This window comes from Geotrypetes seraphini, chromosome 2 (genome assembly GCF_902459505.1).
Source record: "Geotrypetes seraphini chromosome 2, aGeoSer1.1, whole genome shotgun sequence".
NCBI classification, from domain to species: domain Eukaryota; kingdom Metazoa; phylum Chordata; class Amphibia; order Gymnophiona; family Dermophiidae; genus Geotrypetes; species Geotrypetes seraphini.
This window is the reverse complement of record NC_047085.1, coordinates 507,036,156-507,056,558: the sequence shown is the minus strand read 5'-3', so window position 1 is coordinate 507,056,558 and position 20,403 is coordinate 507,036,156. Positions and strand designations below refer to the sequence as shown.

Here is a 20,403-nt window from a genome sequence, read left to right as displayed (position 1 = left end):
CCAGCTCTTGTTGAAGGAGTTGAAAAGGCTGCGTATTGATATCAGCTTCATTCAGGAAACTCATTTTGTGCGCCCTGGGGAGAAGCTGGTACAATATAGAGAATATCCGGGAAGGGTCTGGGCTTCCAATAGGAAAGAAAGGAAAAAGGCAGGGGTGGGCATTTTGTTTGCTAAACGTCTTCAGATCGTGCCTGACCGGGAATGGAGGGATGAGAGGGGGCGATGGGTGATTTGGGTGGGGCAGATAAATGGGGAGGTAGTCACCCTGGTGAATATATATGCCCCAAATTCTAAACAGGGTTCTTTTTTCGATGAGGTATTGGCCAAGGTACTGCAGGTTAAGAAGGGGTCGGTGATTGTGGGAGGGGATTTTAATTTAGTTATGGATCCCAGGTGGGACTCTACGGGGGTTGGAGGGGACCGGCTTAAGTCCGATAGGAAACGCCTTAAACATTTGGTTGACGTACTCAATATTGTAGATGGGTGGAGATCTCAGCATTGCATGGATAAAGATTATACGTACTACTCCCCTGTTCATGGGGTCTATACTAGAATTGACATGCTGTATCTGGATAGGGGATGGGGGGGTAGACTACTGGGGTCCTCCATTGGGGACATTGGCTGGTCAGATCATGCTCCCATTTGGATGGATGTGCGATGGGGTGCTTCGAGAGTAGGGGATCACTACTGGAGATTGAATGATAGTTTATTGAAAGATCCTCAGCTGGTCCGCAAGGTGGAGCAGGTTATTGAGGACTTTTTGGAGCATAATAATGTTGATTCCTACTCTCCGATAACAATATGGGAAAGTTTGAAGGCCGTATTGCGGGGGGAGCTTATTTCTATGGCCGCTCATAAAAAGAGGCTTCAATTGCAGAAGGAACGGAGTCTGAGAGAGACTTTACGACAACTGGTAGATCAACATAAGAGGGGCCAGGGGGGAGCTACCCTTGGGCTTCGGATAAAGGAAGTTCGGGCGGAATTGGGAAGGATGGAGGATGAGGAGATTCAATTCAACCTTGAACGTCTTCATTTAAGGTTCTTTGAATCTGGTAATAGAGCGGGGAAATTGCTGGCTCATCGTCTGCGCCTGCAGCAGACGCAGTCTAATATTATGGCTATTAAGGATGGCTCGGGACAGACATTGACAGCTGAGAGGGCTATTCATGCACGATTTCATGAATTCTATCAGCAGCTTTATACGCCAGAGAGTCAGGGGTCGGGGGAAGAAATTGGGAAGTATCTCCAGGATTTGGGCTTGGCATCCCTTACGGCCTGTGAAGCGCAGGGGCTGGATGAGGACATTACGTTAGAGGAGGTACATACTGTGATTAGACAATTGAGACCGGGGAAATCACCGGGCTTAGATGGGTTCACGGGGTTGTTTTACAAGAAGATGTCTACATTGGTGGCTCCATTGTTGGTGCGTTTATATAATAATCTGAGAGAGGGAGCCCAATTGCCCTTTTATATGCGGCTGGCTGGGATCACGATTCTACCAAAGCCTGGGAAGGATGCCACTCAGTGTGGGAGCTACAGGCCTATCTCACTGTTGGGTATTGATACCAAAATTCTGGCTCGAGTGCTGGCTGACCGTTTATCCCCTCACATGCCGACACTTATTCACCCAGATCAGGTGGGATTCATAGGGGGAAGGCAGGCGGCAGATGGAATCCGCAAAATCTTGAACTTGATTTGGCAGGCCCGACGTAGTGGAGGGCCTTGGGTAGCAGTGGCGGTGGATGCCGAGAAGGCCTTTGACCGCGTGGATTGGCGTTTTATGGAGGCAGTTCTCCGCCATGTAGGTCTGGGGGCCAGATATGTGTCTTGGATTCTGTCTTTGTATAACGGACCTCTGGCGTGTGTGAAAATTAATGGGGTATACTCTGCTCCTTTTGAGCTCAGGCGGGGTACGAGACAGGGTTGTCCGCTCTCACCTTTGCTTTTTGCTTTGGTGATTGAGCCTCTTGCGCAAAAGATCAGACTAGCCACTGGGGTGAAGGGCGTACGGGTTCAAGGGGGTGAGCATAAATTGTCCTTATTTGCTGACGATATTTTAGCAATTGTAGAGGGCTCGGCGGAGTCCCTCCGATCCCTTCAGGATCTTATGACAGACTATGGGGCTCTATCTGGCTTTAAAGCCAATATGACAAAAACGGAGATACTTAATATATCGGTCCCGGAAGTGGATATTCCGTGTATTAAGAGGGTGGTGCCCTTTCGGTGGGTTAAGGGCCCTATACGATATCTGGGTATTCAGTTGGGGGTGGATTGGACATCACTATTTCAGCTTAACTATATCCCTTTGGTAGCATCCCTAGTTAGGGACATGGACCGGTGGGCCTCACTATATGTGTCTTGGATGGGGCGCATGGAGGTTATCAGGATGTTGGTACTGCCGAAGTTCTTATATTTTTTTCAGGTTTTGCCTATTGAGGTCCCTAGACAGTATCTTCTCCGATGGCAGCGGAACCTTTTACGCTTTGTGTGGGGAGGTAGACGACCCAGGGTGGCTCAATGGGCCATGTTCAAGTTTAAAGCAGAAGGGGGTCTGGGACTCCCCCATTTGGAACATTACTACCGCGCGGCTCAACTCAGAGCGGGAGTGGAGTGGCATGCGCCATCTTTGAAGTTGTGGGTGCAGGTAGAGCAGGGAGTTCTGAGGGGCTCGGGGGGGGCTCGTACCCTAGGGTCGCTTATGTGGGGGGACTTGGGGGCACAGGAGTTGGGAAGCATTTCTAACCCGTTTACTAATTGGACAATGAGGGTGTGGAAGGGAGAGGCTGGCAAACTCTTGGGTCATAGTAAGGGGTTGCATCATTTACCATTGTGCAATGCCTCTGATTTCGTACCGGGCAGAGATGGGGGGATATTTGTGCGGTGGGCAAGGAAAGGGTTGCAGTACTTTGGCCAATTTATAGAGGGAGAGTCCATTTGTGCTTTTCCAGCGATCCAAAAGCTTTATCAGCTTGACTCTAAGGACCTTTTCCCGTATCTACAAGTGAAAAGTTATTTGCAGAAAGCTAAAAGGGCAGATGTTGCAGCTTATAGCTGTTCCGACTTTGAGCAGCTTTTGGGGTTCCCAGTGCGTAGAGGTTGCATTTCGCTGCTGTATAAATGGGTGCATCAGGATTAGGACCGGAAGCCCCCGTATTTACTGGCTTGGGAAGGGGACTTGGGGCAGGTGTTTGAGGCATCTATGTGGGAAACTATCTCGTATAGGATACATCATTTAGCTGCGGCCCCTCTGTTGGTGGAGAATGCGCTTAAAATGCTAGTGCGCTGGTATCTCACCCCAGTGACCCTGAGCAAGATGTCCGCTACGGGCACAGACATCTGTTGGAGGGGATGTGGGCAGCGGGGAACATTCTTTCATGTGTGGTGGAGTTGCCCCTCCATTCAAGACTTCTGGAGCCAGGTGTTTAAGTATGTGGGGGCTCTCCTTCAAGTGCCTCTCACGAAAAGAGCTGAGGTGGCCCTGTTGGGGTTTCCCTCTGGAGGGGTAGATGACACCCAGGATAGATTGGAGCGCTTGGCTTTTACAGCGGCTAGGCTGACTGTGGCTCAGCACTGGCGCAGTACTGCTTCCCCTACTTTAGCTCTGGTGCGAGATAAATTGGGATGGGTGTGTGAGAAATATCGGCTCTCGGCCCTGTTGACTAGAAAATGGCAGCAATATCACGATATTTGGGGGAGATACTTGGCGATGGAGGGTCTGGGGATGAATGGTTCTGTTATCAGCTGAGGTATTGGCTCCGGCCGGATGGGTTTTGTGGGGGTTTGTCTTATTGGGGTTCTTATAGGGGGTCTGTGACCTTTGGTCCATTTCGTTTCTGATTTTTCTGATCTTTCAACTTTTCCTCACGTTGGGGTGTTAATGTGCCTATTGGTGGTGTTCTTGGGTTTTTGGGGGGAGCAGGGTGCTGTCACAGGGGGGTGGGGGGGGGAGGGGGGGGGCGACATCAGGAGCTTTGTTGTTCTGCAGATTACCTGCCTGTATTGTTGTTGGATTTTCCTGATGTTTTGCTGTGCTGTTTTTCTCTTGCTATAAATAAACAGTTACAAAAAAAAATAAATAAAAAGCCCCTACAACACGCCATCTCCTTAACTCCACATAGATATACAGAGGGCAGACTTCCTCCTCCCAGCTGGCCTGCCTGCATCGTCTAAAATGGGCCTTCCCCTTCCTGGTGCATCTTGGGATGGACTGGGGAGGGGCTTGAGGCTCTGATTGGCCCAAGGTGTATAAAGCTCTTCCCAAGGGGCCGGAGGCTCTGATTGGCCCAAGTTGTCCATGGGAGGGGCTTCATACAACTTGAGCCAATCAGAGCCTCAGTCCCATCTCCAGTGCATCCCAAGATGCACCGGGGAGGAGAAGGACCATTTTGGACGACACAGGCAGGCCTGCTGGGAGGAGGGAGTCCATCCTCCGTGCATCTATGTGGAGGTAAGTGGGAAAGGGTGGCGGGCGAGTGGGCATCAGAGCCAGTGGTAGGCATGGCAGCGGGGAGAGTGGGCATCTCTCTCACTGTGAGCAGTGGCAGGTGTCTTAGCAGCGGGGAGAGTGGGCGGGGAGAGTGGGGGGGGGGGTGTTCGCTGCCACTGCAGTGGAGGGGTGTTGTGATGCAGTGGGAGAGAGAATGGTCATCTCTCTCATTGCATCACAACACAGGCTTTCTAGCAGTCTCTGACACTAACTGGCACCGCTAGACCAGTTGCTTATTTTTGCCGCAAAATGGCTTGGTATTTTTTAAGAATCCCCTTTGCATGTCTTTGTTGGAGACTTGTAGAAAGCTCACTCTTGACAGAGATAAAACGTTTTGATCTACTGCTAAAATGCATACAGGCTAATCCGTCTGTAAAGTTTTGGGAATCTGGGCCTGAGTGAAAATATATTTCATCCTATTGGTTTTAAAAGTATTTCAAAGTATTTTCCTGTAACTCACTGAGTGTCCCTTAGTCCTGTGTTCTTTAGCCCCCAGCCCGCGGACCAGTGCGTAGAAATTTCCTGCCGGTCTCCAAGGCCAACACGTGCATCGGGCCCAAGACGTCATGATTCATAGAACAGACGGAATGTATTGTGACTTGATTGACAGGGCATGTTGGCCAATTATCTCCCGGGGATCTTTGAAAACCGAATGCTGACCTATGGGATAGCTGAGTTTTCCGTGTTGCCGACCAATAGGCGTTGAGCTGACTGGTAACTGGCTGATGCAGGGGGATTACAATGCGGATGGGAACTGGAAGGAAGAGGAGAGGATTGTAAACACGGAAGTGGTGTGGCGAGCACAGCCTTTGAGGCTTGGGCAGCACATTGTAGGAGGATTGCCGCTATTGTACCTGAGGGTTTCCTACTCAAGTTAGTTTATACTTAACTGTCAAAGTTTTATAGGCCTTTTTTGTAGGAAGGCGGTTAATAGATCCCAAAATAGGTGTGTTCCAAGAAATTGAATTGGTGAGAAGAAACAGAATGATGGTAGGAAAGTAAACGTTATTTGCTACAGAAATGGCAACAGGAGACAGAATGATATGATTTGATTTTCTTGACTAACTTGAAGCTGGTGTTCCTTTGCTGGCCCTGGGTCATTTTGACTCTTGTTAACTTACATTTCCAGCCTGGTAGTAAGATAATATATTTTGCTGCATGGAGGGAGGGAAGCAACAAAGGTAGGGGGAATGACTTTATTTGTGAATTTAGTGATTGAATAGTGTCAATTTTGAGAGTTTACATCTGCAGTCTGTATTTTACACTGTTCAGGAAGAAATGCATTTATTTCTTTTTCTCTGGGGTTGTACAACATACAGAGTCTTGAATCTTAGGGTTTGTTTGTATATATTAGTATTTTTAGTTTTTGGTCCTGTATTTGCATAGGGGTTATCTGTGCTCTGGTAGGAATGAATGTTGAGAAGCATACAGTGTGCTTTGTGTAGTTTAATTTTGTGGTTTCTATATATGAAAAATGAATGGAAAAAATAGTGTTACAATTAGTACTGTTATGGGGGTGGGGCAGAGAGGGGCGGGGTCTGGCCACGACTTAGCCCAGTGTTCTTCAACTGCCGGTCCACAAAATAATTCTTTTATTTCTGCAAGTCCATAGGTGTAAAAAGATTGAAGAACACTGCCTTAGTCTTTGCCATTTTTGAAGGCGTGAAAAATCGATCCACTTGTACCCGTTCTACTCCACTCAGGATTTTGTAGACATGAATCATACCTCCCCTTAATTATCTCTTTTCCAAGCTGAAGAGTCCAAACCTTTTTAATCTTTCCTCATACGAGAGGAGTTCCATCCCTTTTACCAAGTTGCTCACTCTTCTTTGAACCTTTTTAGTGCCACTATATTTTCTTGAGATAAGGAGACCAGAATTGAACGCAATACTCCAGGTGAGGTCGCACCATGGAGCGATACAGCAGAATTATAATATCTTTAGTCTTGTTAATCATCCCTTTTTTAATAATTCCTAGAATCTTGTTTGCTTTTTTAGCCACCATCCCATACTGGATGGAAGGTTTCATCGTATTGTCTACATTGACACCCAGATCCTTTTCTTGGGCGCTAACCCCCAAGTTGAACCCTAGCATTCGGTAACTGGAATTTGGTTTATTCTTCCCAATGCGCAATCACTTTGCATTTGTGAAGGGATGCAGTTCTGAACCAGGGCAAGGTCAGCACACAGGCAAGGTCTGCACACTGATCTAAGGCCCTGTGAAAGAATCTAAGTCCCTATGAATGAATAATGAATCATTCCCTCTCTCCCCCTTACCTGTCACACATTAACCCTTATCTTATTTAAGCTGTCCATATTTGGAAAGGACATCAGCTGACAGGCTTTGAGGACGTGCAAAAACACAGGTATTGTCTAAGTGCTGAGTTGGAGGGTAAAGCACGAGGAAAAGGGACGGTGATCACGATGTAAAAGCATGTACCTGTGTTTCCACCAATGTAAAAGCATGTACCTTTGTATCCACCAATCATTAGATGTGTAAACGAGGGAGTTACTATGGTGTCATTAGCTTAGAAGCATAATAAAAGGGACTCGGAGCTAGCCACTGGCAACGCCTCCTTCCTGGCTTGTATCGTGTGTGTGTGTTTGCTGATTTCCATTCCTACAGTGGCGCCAGGAACAATGACCCTACGCCCTGCTTGCTCCATCTTACGATAAGACTAGGTGCACTGCATTATCCGGGATCCTCTCGAGTAAGTATGGGAAATTCCCTGTCAGATTTACAGCGTGCTCATGTGAAAGAATTGAAGTATATTCTGAGACATACAGATAGAGAGGCCTCTGATTCACTGCTCCCGGTATCCAGAAAAAGGATCCCTAAAAACAGAAGATTGGATAAGAGTCGGGAAAGTTTTGTATGCTGAGCCTAGGGCATCAGCAGCCATCTTAATCGTATGGCAGAAGTGTAAGTATTCCTTGGAAAAGGTTGGGACTGAGGCATTGTCCAAGGTGTCAACAGTCTCATTAACCATTTCCCCCCTGACTATTCCAGTCAGAACATATATCCAAAAATCATACTTCCCGCACAGTTAACTCCAGTACCTTTAAGTGCAAAAAAGGAAGAAACATTAGCGCACTTACCATTATCGTTTGCAATATTGCGAGAAATTCGTAAATCTATTTCAGTGACAGGTTTAAGAAGTAATTTCACAGCCGGGTTATTTGAAACCCTGGCTAGGGCGCATACCTTATTACCACAAGATTGGAAAGACATTATGCGCATGGTATTGACTATGGGTCAATATGTTATGTGGGATAGTGAGTACCAATGGGAGGCTCAACGGAGAGCTTTACACTCTGGAGGGTTTTATACCCCAGATCAGTTATATGGAACAGGAAATTTCTCCACTATTAGACAAGTAGATAATAAGGAGGCTCAAAGTGATTTAATGATGAAACTAGCCAAAGACAATGCTAATTTGGATTGTCGTGAAGCATTACAGGGCTTAGGAAACAGGACAGATATTGCATTAGTCAATATGCTGCGAGCCTGTGCTGGTATTGGCATTTAAACTTACTAAATGGGCATTTTAGCAGCTGCAGTAACATAATCCCGATAAAATGGAAGGTTTTGGTAATAGACCTTAAAGAGGGGTTGTTTTTTTACCATTCCTCTACATCCAGATGATAAAGAAAATTTCCGTTCATTGTGCCTGTTCTTAATCATAGTCAATCACTACAATCGTATGCTGCTCCTACCATTATTATTTTGAAACTTAATTCTACAAACACGTATGTGGAAGCAGGAGATGAGGTTAAGGTTTATAGGTGCAGGAATTAGCTTAATAGAACAGAGAAATAATAAAATACCGAGTGGATTTAGAGACCACTTCTGTGTATAAGAAAGACAGGCCTGTCTGCCTGCCTGAATGTGTGTTTTTCTTGTGTGACTGATAAGATGGGTCTGAGGAGAAATTAGCACAGGAGTTGGTCAAAAGCTCTAGAGAGAGGATAAGGATTTTAACCTCTTAACTTTATAAATTTGAGACTTGGTTCAGCAAATTATATTTTTGTATATGGGTTGAAATACTGGTGACTAAGATGTGGGGTGTTAATTATCCCTCATAAATTGGAGTCACTGTTAAATTTCTAGATTCATGCTGACACTGTGGCAAGGGTCATTTTCTTCCCCAACTACCTGACCATTGCACATCTTATCAAGCTGTTGACAGGCTTCAGCCCAGGTCTTTCGGTTGCGACTCTTCAATACTGATAACTTTGATGTTATCTAGGTTTGTCCAAGATTAGGTATGAAGGATGTAACCTTCAATAGCGTTTGCTCACACTGGTTAAGCCAACAGATCATGCTGACAATTATTAACTGCATTGCAGAGCTGTCACTGAGAAGAGTGCTAAGTTATAGGAACCTTTACAGTAATAGTCGTTTATTCATGTAAATGGAAAGTCTACTATTCTCCTTTAAATATTAATGAACTTACAATTTAATAGCTGTTGTATTTCATGTCTTTTATTTGTGAAAAGAAAAATGATTTACAGAAAATAGTGGGTAAGTGATTACAATGTCACTGAATGAACTATCCCCAGATATGGAAAGCCTTCCAAGATAATCACAATTAAGGTAAGCTATTTCTGAATCATGTTCTTACAAGAATAAATAGACTCCTCATTGAATGGGCACAAATTAAAATTTGGATTTTAATTGTATATTGGTAATTTGATGGAAGAATGAATTGCTGATTCATAAAGAAAAATGCTGGCTTTATATAAACGTTATGCCATTGGAGTCTGAGTATCAGACAGCAATATGTGCCAGCTGTACTGCCTAGAACTACTATGACTCAATTTTACAGTATCCCTGGAAGATGAATGCCCCTTATCTTTTGGTCATTTGGGAATTGTATTTATGTGGTTTTGTCTCTGATTATATTGTAGATGGTAGAAGCTGAAGACTGCAGCTTGCAATAGGCAGACAGGGGACTTATCCAGACTGCATACATGAAATCAATGGACAGTCATATTTCTCTGACCTTTTGTAACTCCAATCTAAAGGATATACACTTACTTTTAAAGCTTCACAAGACATCAAGATAATAACTGTGGTAAACTACTGATTTTAATCGTGTTCATTCCTATGGTTGTTAATTTGAGAAGCATTGAGACTGTTGAGAATCTACTGTCAGAAGAGTTTGCACAAGTTACCAGCCTGTCCACACCTTCCTTTACACTTGTTTACATATGTTCTATGATGCTTTATTTTCCAGAGGTTTTACTTTGTTTAGGTGTTGACATAGATAACCTGGACATACAGATGATTCAACTGGACATACTGGCCTCACTTGTGTATGCTGGACACTACAGACCTATATTTTCACTTGTATATGCTGGACACTACAGACCTATATTTTCCCATAGCCAGGCCCAGCCTGTACCTTGCTGTCTGTAAACACCTGCAGCCTTTGCAATGCTAACGTTTTTGTCTCCGTTCCCTGCTGGGAGGATATTTCTCCAAGGTTCTGCTGAACTGTTATCAGTGCTGTATGACTTCATATGCCAGGCACCCTGGAAAGCCATAAAACTTTTATAATGAGCAAGGATCCCTGCAGGACGATGTGGGTGTAGCGAGATGAGAGAACTTGGTACCAAAACATTTGCTCCCTGTCTCTGAACCAAGTTATGAGAACCAAGCAGCTGGATTGTCGAAAGGTCACCTTTGCCAACTTTCAGCATACAAGGACACCATCCCGAAGATGCACAGAATTGTAAACCCACTAATTAGCATCTACATATCTCAGCATTGGAGAAAGAAAGTTCACCAAGATTTCTCTGTTTCTGCAAGGCCCCCCCCTACTGGGGAGGGGGGGGTGGAGGTGAGAGAGGCGTGCACTGAGAGAAGGAGTTAGATTTACATTATTTTATGTACCAATAGGGAATTACATAACCAGAATGTACTTTTTGGAACAAAGGAAGAATTTCTCTGTATAAAAAATACGTGCATTCTAGGTAAAGCCAGAGAGATTCACTTACTTATGCTACGGGGATCTGCTAGCCCCCTGCTAAGCATATGGATGCAAGTTCTTCTCTCCATTGCATATTCTGAACTGACAATACATTTTTCTGATATGTCTCTGCTGCTGTAATACTGTAAGTTTTTATACTAACAATAAACGAATATTGTCTGTTTTGGAAGACACAATGCCGTCTTGTAGTTATTCCAATGAGGTAAACAAAGCAGCCTTTACTTCAGTGTTAATGTTAAGTATGTAATTTATCTAGATTTTCACATTTTTCTCTTAAGTGTGCAACTGTTGTGCTTTTCCTTTTTTTTTTTTTTTAATTTAACAAACCTGAACTATGGTTTAGAAACACTTGGGTTATGATTATCTTTCTGCAAAAAAAGAAAAAAAAAATACACCTACACCATGCAAGCTATTTATAGTAGCGCTGCAGATCTTCAGAGGATCCTCTACATTTATTGCCATTATACCTTAATTTACCTTCTTTGAATTGTACTTCTGAAATATAATTATGTGTTATTACGTAATCTAATAGGCCCATTATGATATTCTGTTAGCTGTTGTATTATTTCTTTATTATTGTCTCATGCATTGTTCTCGGAAAAGAACTATTTGTTTATCCCATATTTTTATGTACTGTAACACCTGCCGCAGGTAATAGGCCTGTCCCACATGTGGCAGTGATTTATATTTTTGATTATTTGCTGACACATCACAAGTTCTTTTAACGATTTAAATTTAATTTGAGAACTTGGCCCTTGCACCACACTCAAAGAAGACAAAATCTGTCTTGTGCATATTCATTGCTTGTATCACCTTCACATGAGTTAACTGTACATATTATACATATATTTGGGCTTTTTGGGTTTGCACTGGACATTCCTTCTTCATCTTAATGCATTTAATTCTAGGTTACTATGCCCGGCACTTCTGGATATAGGGAAAATAATCAAGAGGTTCTTATTTTAGGGACATTTAGGGATCTTTTGATATGCTTCACCTATCTACTAGGGAATGCTAATTAATGTCATAAGAGTTACATAAGAATTACCAACGAGTTGTCGAGATCTTAAGGTGATAAATGTTGGGTAATTAGAAGCATATTTGGGTAGGTGGGGTTTGGGTAGGAAGTGGTCGTGTTAAATAGGTTTTATGTATTTTTTGAAGAGTAGGGTTTTAGTTTCTTTCTTGAAGGTTTTATAGTCTGTGGTCGAGGACAGCAGAATGGTGATTTGTCTGACCAGTTTAGCTGCTTTGGTGGCTATTAGGTTGTCATATAGTTTTTTTCGTTTGACATTTTTGGATAGTGGGTGTGTGAATAGTGAGTGGGTTCTCCTTTGCCTGGGTGAGGAGGATTGAGTTAGTCGGTTATTCCAGTAGGTTGGGCTTTCTACATTAATAGCCTTGAATAGTAGGCAATAGAATTTGATAGGCAGCCATTCGGAGTGCTGGGAGGGACTAAGCAGGCACGCAAAAAGCACACACCTGCCTCGTGCACCGCTGTGCCGCTAACGCTGCCGGAAGAGAGCAGGGAAACCAGGGAGGAGCGAGGAAAGCACGCTGGTCCACCAGGATGCCAAAAAAAGGTACGGGGGAGGGGGTGCCTGCCTGCCTTTGGGCTGGCTGGCTTGGGGTGGGTGGGCTGGTTGCCTTTGGGCAGGCTGGCTTGGGACTGGCTGGCTGGTTTGGGGTGGGTGGGTTGGCTGGTTGCCTTGGGACTGGCTGGCTGGCTTGGCAATAGATGGGGACTAGCTGGCTGCCACTAGACGTGCCTACCATTAGACGTGCCCACCACTAGACGTGACCTGTACCCTGTCCCAGCCTACTACTAGACCACCAGAGGGGGGACAGGGTACAGGGCACACTATTTGGTTCAGAATTATTTTTCTTAGTTTTTCCTCCTCTACAGGTGGGTGCGTCTTATGGTCAGCTGTGTCTTATGGAGAGAAAAATACAGTATGTACTAGTTGTTTGCTGACATATCTACAGAGATATTTGTGAATAATTATTAATTTATTATTTACAGCAGGCTACATAAATATATGTTTTTCTATCTTCATAATATTTATTTATTTAAAATATTTCTTACTCGCACATCCTACAATTTTCGGCGACTTACAGAGAAACATTCATAATGCAGACATAGAGAATTACAATCCAATAACATCTCGAATAACCTATAATACTGAAATACCAAACCATACTTATTCTTGTATCCTGCAAATGTTGGCTAGGAATCATTGGGGCTTGCATTATATTAGAATTGATTCAGAGGTATAGACTTCACACTGTTGGGTACGTTATTGTAAGTCAGTGCAGTAAAGATAATAAATGCTTCTTCAGTGCCTTCCTGAATTGGAAGTATGTGGGAAGTTGGCGTAAGCTGCTTGGGAGTTCATTCCAGGGAGTTTGTTCCAGATTTTGGGTCTTTGGAACTCAAAAGTGGTCTCGAAAAGAGCTTTCCTCTGTACTGGCGCGGGGAAGGAAGTGGTAGCTTGCAGCGTTGAATTGTGCTCGAATAATTGAAGGACTGTGTGACCTGGCGAGCAGAAATGAGCCAAGCTAAGTTTTCTCCGTATACTGTATAGCTTTAATAATAATAATAATTTTATTTCTTATATACCGCTATACCGTGAAGTTCAAAGCGGTTTACAATAGATACATTTTGTCAGTACATGGGATACAAGGTGGAAAGAGAGTATAAGTTAGTCTCAAATCTTGAATTGGGATGGTGGCGAGGTAGAGAAGAGGGCCGTAGAGAGGATGAAGTAGGTTGGGAATTTAGAATTTGTTAAACAATCGAAAATACATGCAATTTTGAAATGAACCCTGCCCTTGACTGGCAGCCAGTGTAATTCCTAAAGTAGTGGACTTGCCCTCTCAAATTTTGTCTTGTGCAGGATCAGCCTTGCTACTGTGTTTTTGAGTAATTGCAGTTTCTTATACTCTTTCTCTGTGATGCGGCAGTAGAGGGAATTACAGTAGTCTAAGTAGGGGAGGAGGACATAAGAACTGGCAATACCTCATATTCATCATACTCACTTGCATGAATAATATCATTCAAACAATACTGTTTTGATTAATTTCGGAATATTTAATAAAGATGGTGCCTCTTTAACTTCAAGCGGCAAGGCGTTCCAACACTGGGCGCCCTGCCTAGCAATCAGAGCAATTAGTGACACACTAGTCTTCTCAAAGGTGGGACCTCAAAGCACTGCTGTTCACTGGAGCGCAATGTACGACTGAGCAAATATTGATGAAGAAGATTACTTATCTCTAATGACTATTTACTCTGTCTTAGCTTAAAATCGTACAAAGTACTTTAAACTCAATTCGAGCAGCTACTGGTAACAAGTGAAGCTTAATTAAGATTGGTGTAATATGGTCTAATCTTGAAGCCCCCTCAATTAAGTGGGCCGCTGCATTCTGTTATCAATTGTAATGCTCAAATTTAATTTTTCGGTAAACCGAAGTAAACAGCGTTACAATAATCAACTGTAGGAATAAAAATTGCACTTATCAAGAAAATCTCTTAATTTATGAAGCAGTGAAGTTTTAAAAGAGCTTTAGACACCACTGCTCATGTATCTGTGGCTTAAAAGACAAAGTGGAATCCAATATCACCCCCAGGTATTTGCATTCATTAGATACCGGAAAAACTATTATCCAAACTCAATCAGTACAGATGGAAATAATTCTACTAGTTTCTGGCGACCTACACAGAGTGTCTCGGTTTTACACATAGTCAATTTTAATGATTAGTGTCCATCCTCTTTGATTACATCAAAACATCTTTCTAATCGTGAAATCGCGTCTTGCATTGAATTCTCGACCGAGACCAGGAATTGAAGGTCGTCGGCATAAAACTTATAGCTTATCTCAAGAGCCTGCACTTCTCGACCAGCGGCAGCAGAAGGCTGCTCTCCTCCATAAGGGGAGCACGACTCAAGCAATTGGTGCTGGAGCCTACTAGGGCCCAAGTGATACTGGATCTGGTGCTCACCAATGGAGAAAGCGTCTCGGAGATCTCGGTAGGCGATAAGCTAGCCACCAGCGACCACAATATGATATGGTTCAACCTCAAAAAGGGTTTCTCCAGATCAAGCACGACAACAAAAGTACTCAACTTTCGAGGCACGGACTTTAAACGCATGGGAGATTTTGTCCATCAAGCACTGCAACACCAAGCGATGACCAATGATGTGGAGGATATGTGGTCAACCTTGAAATCTACCTTACACACAGCAACAAACCACTACATAAGATCAGTAAGTAAACGGAGAAGAAACAACAGACCTCAATGGTTCACCACAGAGATATCAGATCTAGTCAAAGACAAGAAGCGTGCATTCATATCCTACAAAAGCTCGGGGAAAAAGAGGCTAGAACAAAATATACGGCCAAGTCAGCAGCTGTCAAACTGGCAGTCAAAGAGGCCAAGCTTCGAATAGAAGAAAACTTAGCAAAGAACTCAAAAAGGGGGACAAATCTTTCTTCAGGTATATTAGTGACAGAAAAAGAAACACGGATGGGATAGTACGCCTCAGAAAACCTGATGGGAGTTATACAGAGTCAGACACAGATAAAGCCGAACTACTAAATGAGTACTTCTGCTCAGTCTTCACCTGCGAGGGGCCAGGGTCCGGCCCACAGTTGCAGGAGAAGCACAACTCGGGAGACCCGTTCCTGAACCACAAGTTTACACACAGTGACGTCTACAGCGAGCTATCAAAACTCAAGGTGAACAAGGCTATGGGACCGGACAATCTTCACCCCAGGGTGCTCAGAGAGCTGTGTGATGTCCTAGCGGAACCATTAGCCATACTCTTCAACCTCTCCCTGAGTACAGGAAAAGTCCCTTTGGACTAGAAAACAGCTAACGTCATTCCTCTGCACAAAAACGGTTGCAGGGCAGAGGCTGAGAATTACAGACCGGTGAGTCTCCCTTCAATTGTGAGTAAGCTCATGGAAACACTAATCAAACGTGAATTAGACACATTCCTGAACGAGGAGAATCTACGCAACCCCCACCAACACGGTTTCACCAAGGGTAGGTTATGCCAATCCAATCTTATCAGCTTCTTTGACTGGGTAACTAGAAAGCTGGACCAAGGAGAGTCCCTGGACGTCGTGTATTTGGACTTCAGTAAAACTTTCGACAGCGTCCCCCACCGTAGATTATTGAACAAAATGAAATCGATGGGATTAGGTGCAACACTAACTCAATGGGTCACTGACTGGCTAAGTGGTAGACTTCAGACATTGTTGGTTAACGGTGCCCTCTCCAAAACGTCGAGGGTGTCCAGTGGAGTGCCGCAGGGTTCGGTACTGGGACCGATCCTTTTCAATATATTCATAGGAGACCTGACCTAGGGGCTTCAAGGTAAGATAGCATTGTTTGCCGACGACGCCAAACTATGTAACACTGTAAGTAGAAATGATTTGTCCGACAGCATGAAGCAAGACCTGCTTTTACTGGAACATTGGTCCACGACCTAGCAGCTGGGCTTCAACGCGAAAAAATGCAAGATCATGCACCTTGGCAACGATAATCCGTGCAGAACATACACACTGAACGGCGAGACCTTGGCTAGGACAGCAGCAGAGCGGGACTTAGGGGTGGTCATTAGTAAAGACATGAAAACAGCCATCCAAGTGGAAAAGGCTACATCCAAAGGCTAGAGAAATGCTGGGTTGTATCCATAGAAGCTTTGTTAGCCGGAAGCCGGAGGTCATAATGCCATTGTACAGAACCATGGTGAGACCTCATCTGGAGAACTGTGTGCAATTCTGGAGGCCACACTACCGTAAGGACGTACTGAGAGTTGATTCGGTTCAGCGCATGGCCACTAGGATGATCTTGGGGCTAAAGGATTTCTCAAACGAGGACAGGCTGCTCAGATTGCGGCTATACTCTCTCGAAGAGCGTAGGGAAAGGGGAGACATGGTTGAGACATTTAAGTACATCACTGGCCGCATAGAGGTGGAAGACAACATTTTCTCTTTCAGGGGTCTGTCAGCCACGAGAGGACATCCGCTGAGAATCAAGGGCGGGAAATTTCATGGGGATACCAGGAAGTACTTCTTCACAGAAAGAGTGGTAGACCATTTGAACAAACTCCCAGAGCAGGTGATCGCGGCCAGCAGCATACAAGATTTTAAGAATAAATGGGATGCCCACGTCAGATCTTTACGAGGGCAGTGTAGAGGTGATACCACCTGTGAGCGACCCCTTAGGAGGTTTTAGGGGAGGGTTAATGGAGTGGGCAGACTTGATGGGCTATGGCCCCTTTCTGCCGTCATCTTCTATGTTTCTAATGGGAGCAGATAAATATTAAACAATATAGCCGATAATGCCGATCCCTGAGGTACTCCACAGGTCATCAGTGCCCATTCCAACTCCACACAAAACATTCTCCCTGACAAATAGGATGCAAACCACTGTAATACAGTACCTCTAATGCCCAATACCGGTAATCTCCGTAAAAGAATCTGATGCGCAATTATGTCGAAAGCAGTGGAGACATCCAGGAAAACTATAAAAAAATGAGTTACCCTGATCAAGCCCCCTGTAGATCACATCTAAGGTTGAAATCAATAATAATTCTGTTGAACGATGTATCTGCAATCCAAATTGACCATTATCCAAAAGGTTTGACTTCTCCAAGAAATCCTGAAGTTGGTGAAGCAAAATCTTTTCAAAGACTTTTGATAAAAAGGGTAAAGATGAAATCAGACAAAAATGTTGCAACAGGCTACCATCTACTCTATCCTTCAAGAGTGGCCAAACCACCGCTCCTTTAGTGACTTAGACACAATGCCTTTCTGCGGAAACTTCGTCACTAATTTCAATAAATAGCTTCACTGATTGTTGAAAAACCCCCAACCGGACAAGGGTCTAAAGGGCATGCTGTCTTATTCAGCTGTTAAATAATATGTATCGATTGTCTCTCAGAGTCGAACTCAGACCATCGTTCAGCAAGTGATCCTCTCTCAAAGGTGGCGTCTTATCTCTAAACTCTGCAGCTATTTTACTCACTTTATCAATGAAAAATGTCAAAAAGTCAGTTTCAGCTATTCTGGTCTCATCATTCTAATAAGATTGTATAAATCTGGATCCTATCTTTCTGTTGAGTGGGAGGGGGGGGCTTGGGGGGGAGGGGCAGGGTGGTTGTTTGGGAGTCTTTTTGAAGAAACAACAATGGGACTTCCACATAGTGTTTATATTGTTGATGTATTCTTTTGTTTTTCTTGTTTTCTTTTTATTTTATAATATGATGGGTTGTGGGACTGGGGTATAATAGTGAAATGTTTACTTTGTATGCTATATTGAGTGGCTGTAGTATTCTGCAGTGGTGTACTTGTGGTGATTATATTGTTTTGTATTCATTATAAAATTCTAATAAAAATTGAAAAACAAAAAACAAAAAAAAGATTGCATAAATCTGAACCTGGCTAGTAGCTTGGGTCGACCCTTTCCCTAGACATGTTACAGATGCTTATTATACCCAATTAATTACTGCTACACTCCCCTCATCGCTCCCACCACCATTCAAGTTCTGTGGGGCACAGTAGAGAAGTAAGTGGGGAGGGTGTGTACCACCCTAGGTGCTGTCTTGGTGGGGGCACCGGCACCTCTCTGCCCCACATCTTTCTTTAAAATCTTCACCAGCCCGAGCAACTACTCTAGCCTGCTGCTCGCGCCAGCCTGGCTCCCTCTGAAATCACTTCTGGGTTGCGGAACCAGGAATTGACATCAGAGGTCAAGCCAATGGCAGCATGAGCAGTCGGCCGGAAAAGCTGCTCGTTCTGGTGAAGATTTAAAGATGCAAAAGAGAGGGATGGGAGTGGGGAAGGAAAGAGGGGAGCGGAGAGGAAAGCAAAGGGGACACAGTTTGAGCAACTTTGGACTACATACTTGGAAGCCAAGAGGTCTATGGGTGCCATCCGATGATCATCTCTGGAGTGCGACCTGTTTTTGATATGCGTGTTTGTGTGTATAGGCTGGTTAATGTGTCCCTTCGTTACGTTAACAAAGCTCTTACCCAGACTAGTCCCTCTCACTGGGCCATACCTTTCTTGACTTCCGATTCCCAATTCCCAACTGTCCTAGGACTCTTTGCTTGGCCTACTCAAATCTACTCGTTATACCCACATTCTGCAACATCAATGACTGTATACGGTCACGAATCTTCAATGTAACGGCCCTACTCTTTGGAACACACTTCCCTCAACTTTTTCACTGAAGAATCAAAGATTAGATTCAAACGAGGTCTCGACATCTTATCTGAGGATGTTTTGACCAAAAACATGCCTCTATGCTGCCTACTGAAAACCAAGTCCTGTTGCCAAGTAATCTAAAATGCATTCTACTCTTTTCTATCCCCAGATATATTTTCTTCCAATTTTCTGAGTGATTTTAAAGTTCTATTATAAACTGCTCAGAAAGGTCTCTCACTGGGTGATATATCAAGACTTATTAAACTTGAAACTTGATTTCCAGCAGTACTTATCCCGCTAGTGCCACTAAAAATATGGACATACCACCTCAGCATTATCTGGTTATGGCAGGAATAGTCCAGGCTGAGTGGAACTGGGATTTACCAGCAATATTCAGAAGAGATCCGGGTGACCACCTACTGACAGCAAAAAGGCTCTGCTAACATTATCCTGGTCGTGATCTGGGATCTGTATGGAATATTGATATGGAAAGGTTTACTGAGCATAATAAGATTAACTTTGTATAAGTCAATTAAGTGAAGAAAGGGCATCTAAGTCACACTGAGGAAAAAGAGGCAAATATTACGCTAAGTGATGTATTAAAGTGACACATTTAGGTCTTCGCATTTATGCCAGCCAGCTGGATATCCAGAGACCCTGCTGTTTCCCAAGCTTCTGCACACAGAGACCCAGTCACAACCCAGGATCTGGCACCACAAAACACACCTTCCTTCTGACTCCCTCACAACACGGTTTTGAGCTTCAAGATTTCTGACATGTGAAATTAAAGATAAACTCCTTCCCTCCACCTTTCCAGAGCTTACATTGTGTGGCCCATAGGTTAAGCCTTCCCTTACAGGTCAAGTGACTGATCCTTATCTATAAAGGGGCAGAACCCCCAGTGCTTTCCCTACAAAAGGTGTCTATAGAAGGCAATCAGAAATCAGTATAACAGGAACTGTACTGAATTGGTTTGCCGACTTCCTACAAAATCGTGAATATATAGTCAAAAGGCAAGAATCATACTCCAACCCTTGGAAGGCGTTCTGTGGCGTCCCACAAGCTCCCCATTATCCCCAATCCTATTCAATTTATTCATGAGCTCGCTGGGTCACATCAAAATGGAAGATGAAACGGTACTGTTGTATGCCGACAACATCCTCCTCCTCATTCCCATAACCATCCTAATATTGCCAAAAAAATCTCAAACAATATAGATAAATTTCAAACCTGGACAACGAACAACAAGCTGAAACTGAACGCCACTAAGACCAAAACCATTGGTTTCCACACCGCACAACAGAATGTCATACCTAAACTCACTCTTCCAATGGAACCACAAATATCTAACCTTCGGAAAATATCTAACCTTTGGAAAAAGACCATCTATACTATGCGTCAACTGCGACTCACAAGATCATACTTTCACCCACACCACTTGGCTCTGATCGTTCAGATAATGGTCCTTGCTCAATTGGACTATTGCAAATCTGCCTACCTTGGCATCAACACCTTTTTCATCCACAAACTACAACTCATCCAGAACACAGCAGTTAGACTAATCTACAAATTAAAGAAATTTGACTCAATCACAACCTTCATCAGGCAATTACATTGGCTTCCAATAACATCTTGAATAATTTTCAAATCGTCTTGTATCCTACACCAGATTCCATACGGAAACTCAGCAGCCCCTCACATCCAA

The 20,403-nt window shown here is 43.8% G+C and overlaps 1 pseudogene; it reads right to left on the bottom strand.

Moving 5' to 3' along the window:
• Nucleotides 1–20,403, bottom strand: part of LOC117354966 — an 81,069-nt pseudogene that overhangs the window by 6,300 nt on the left and 54,366 nt on the right.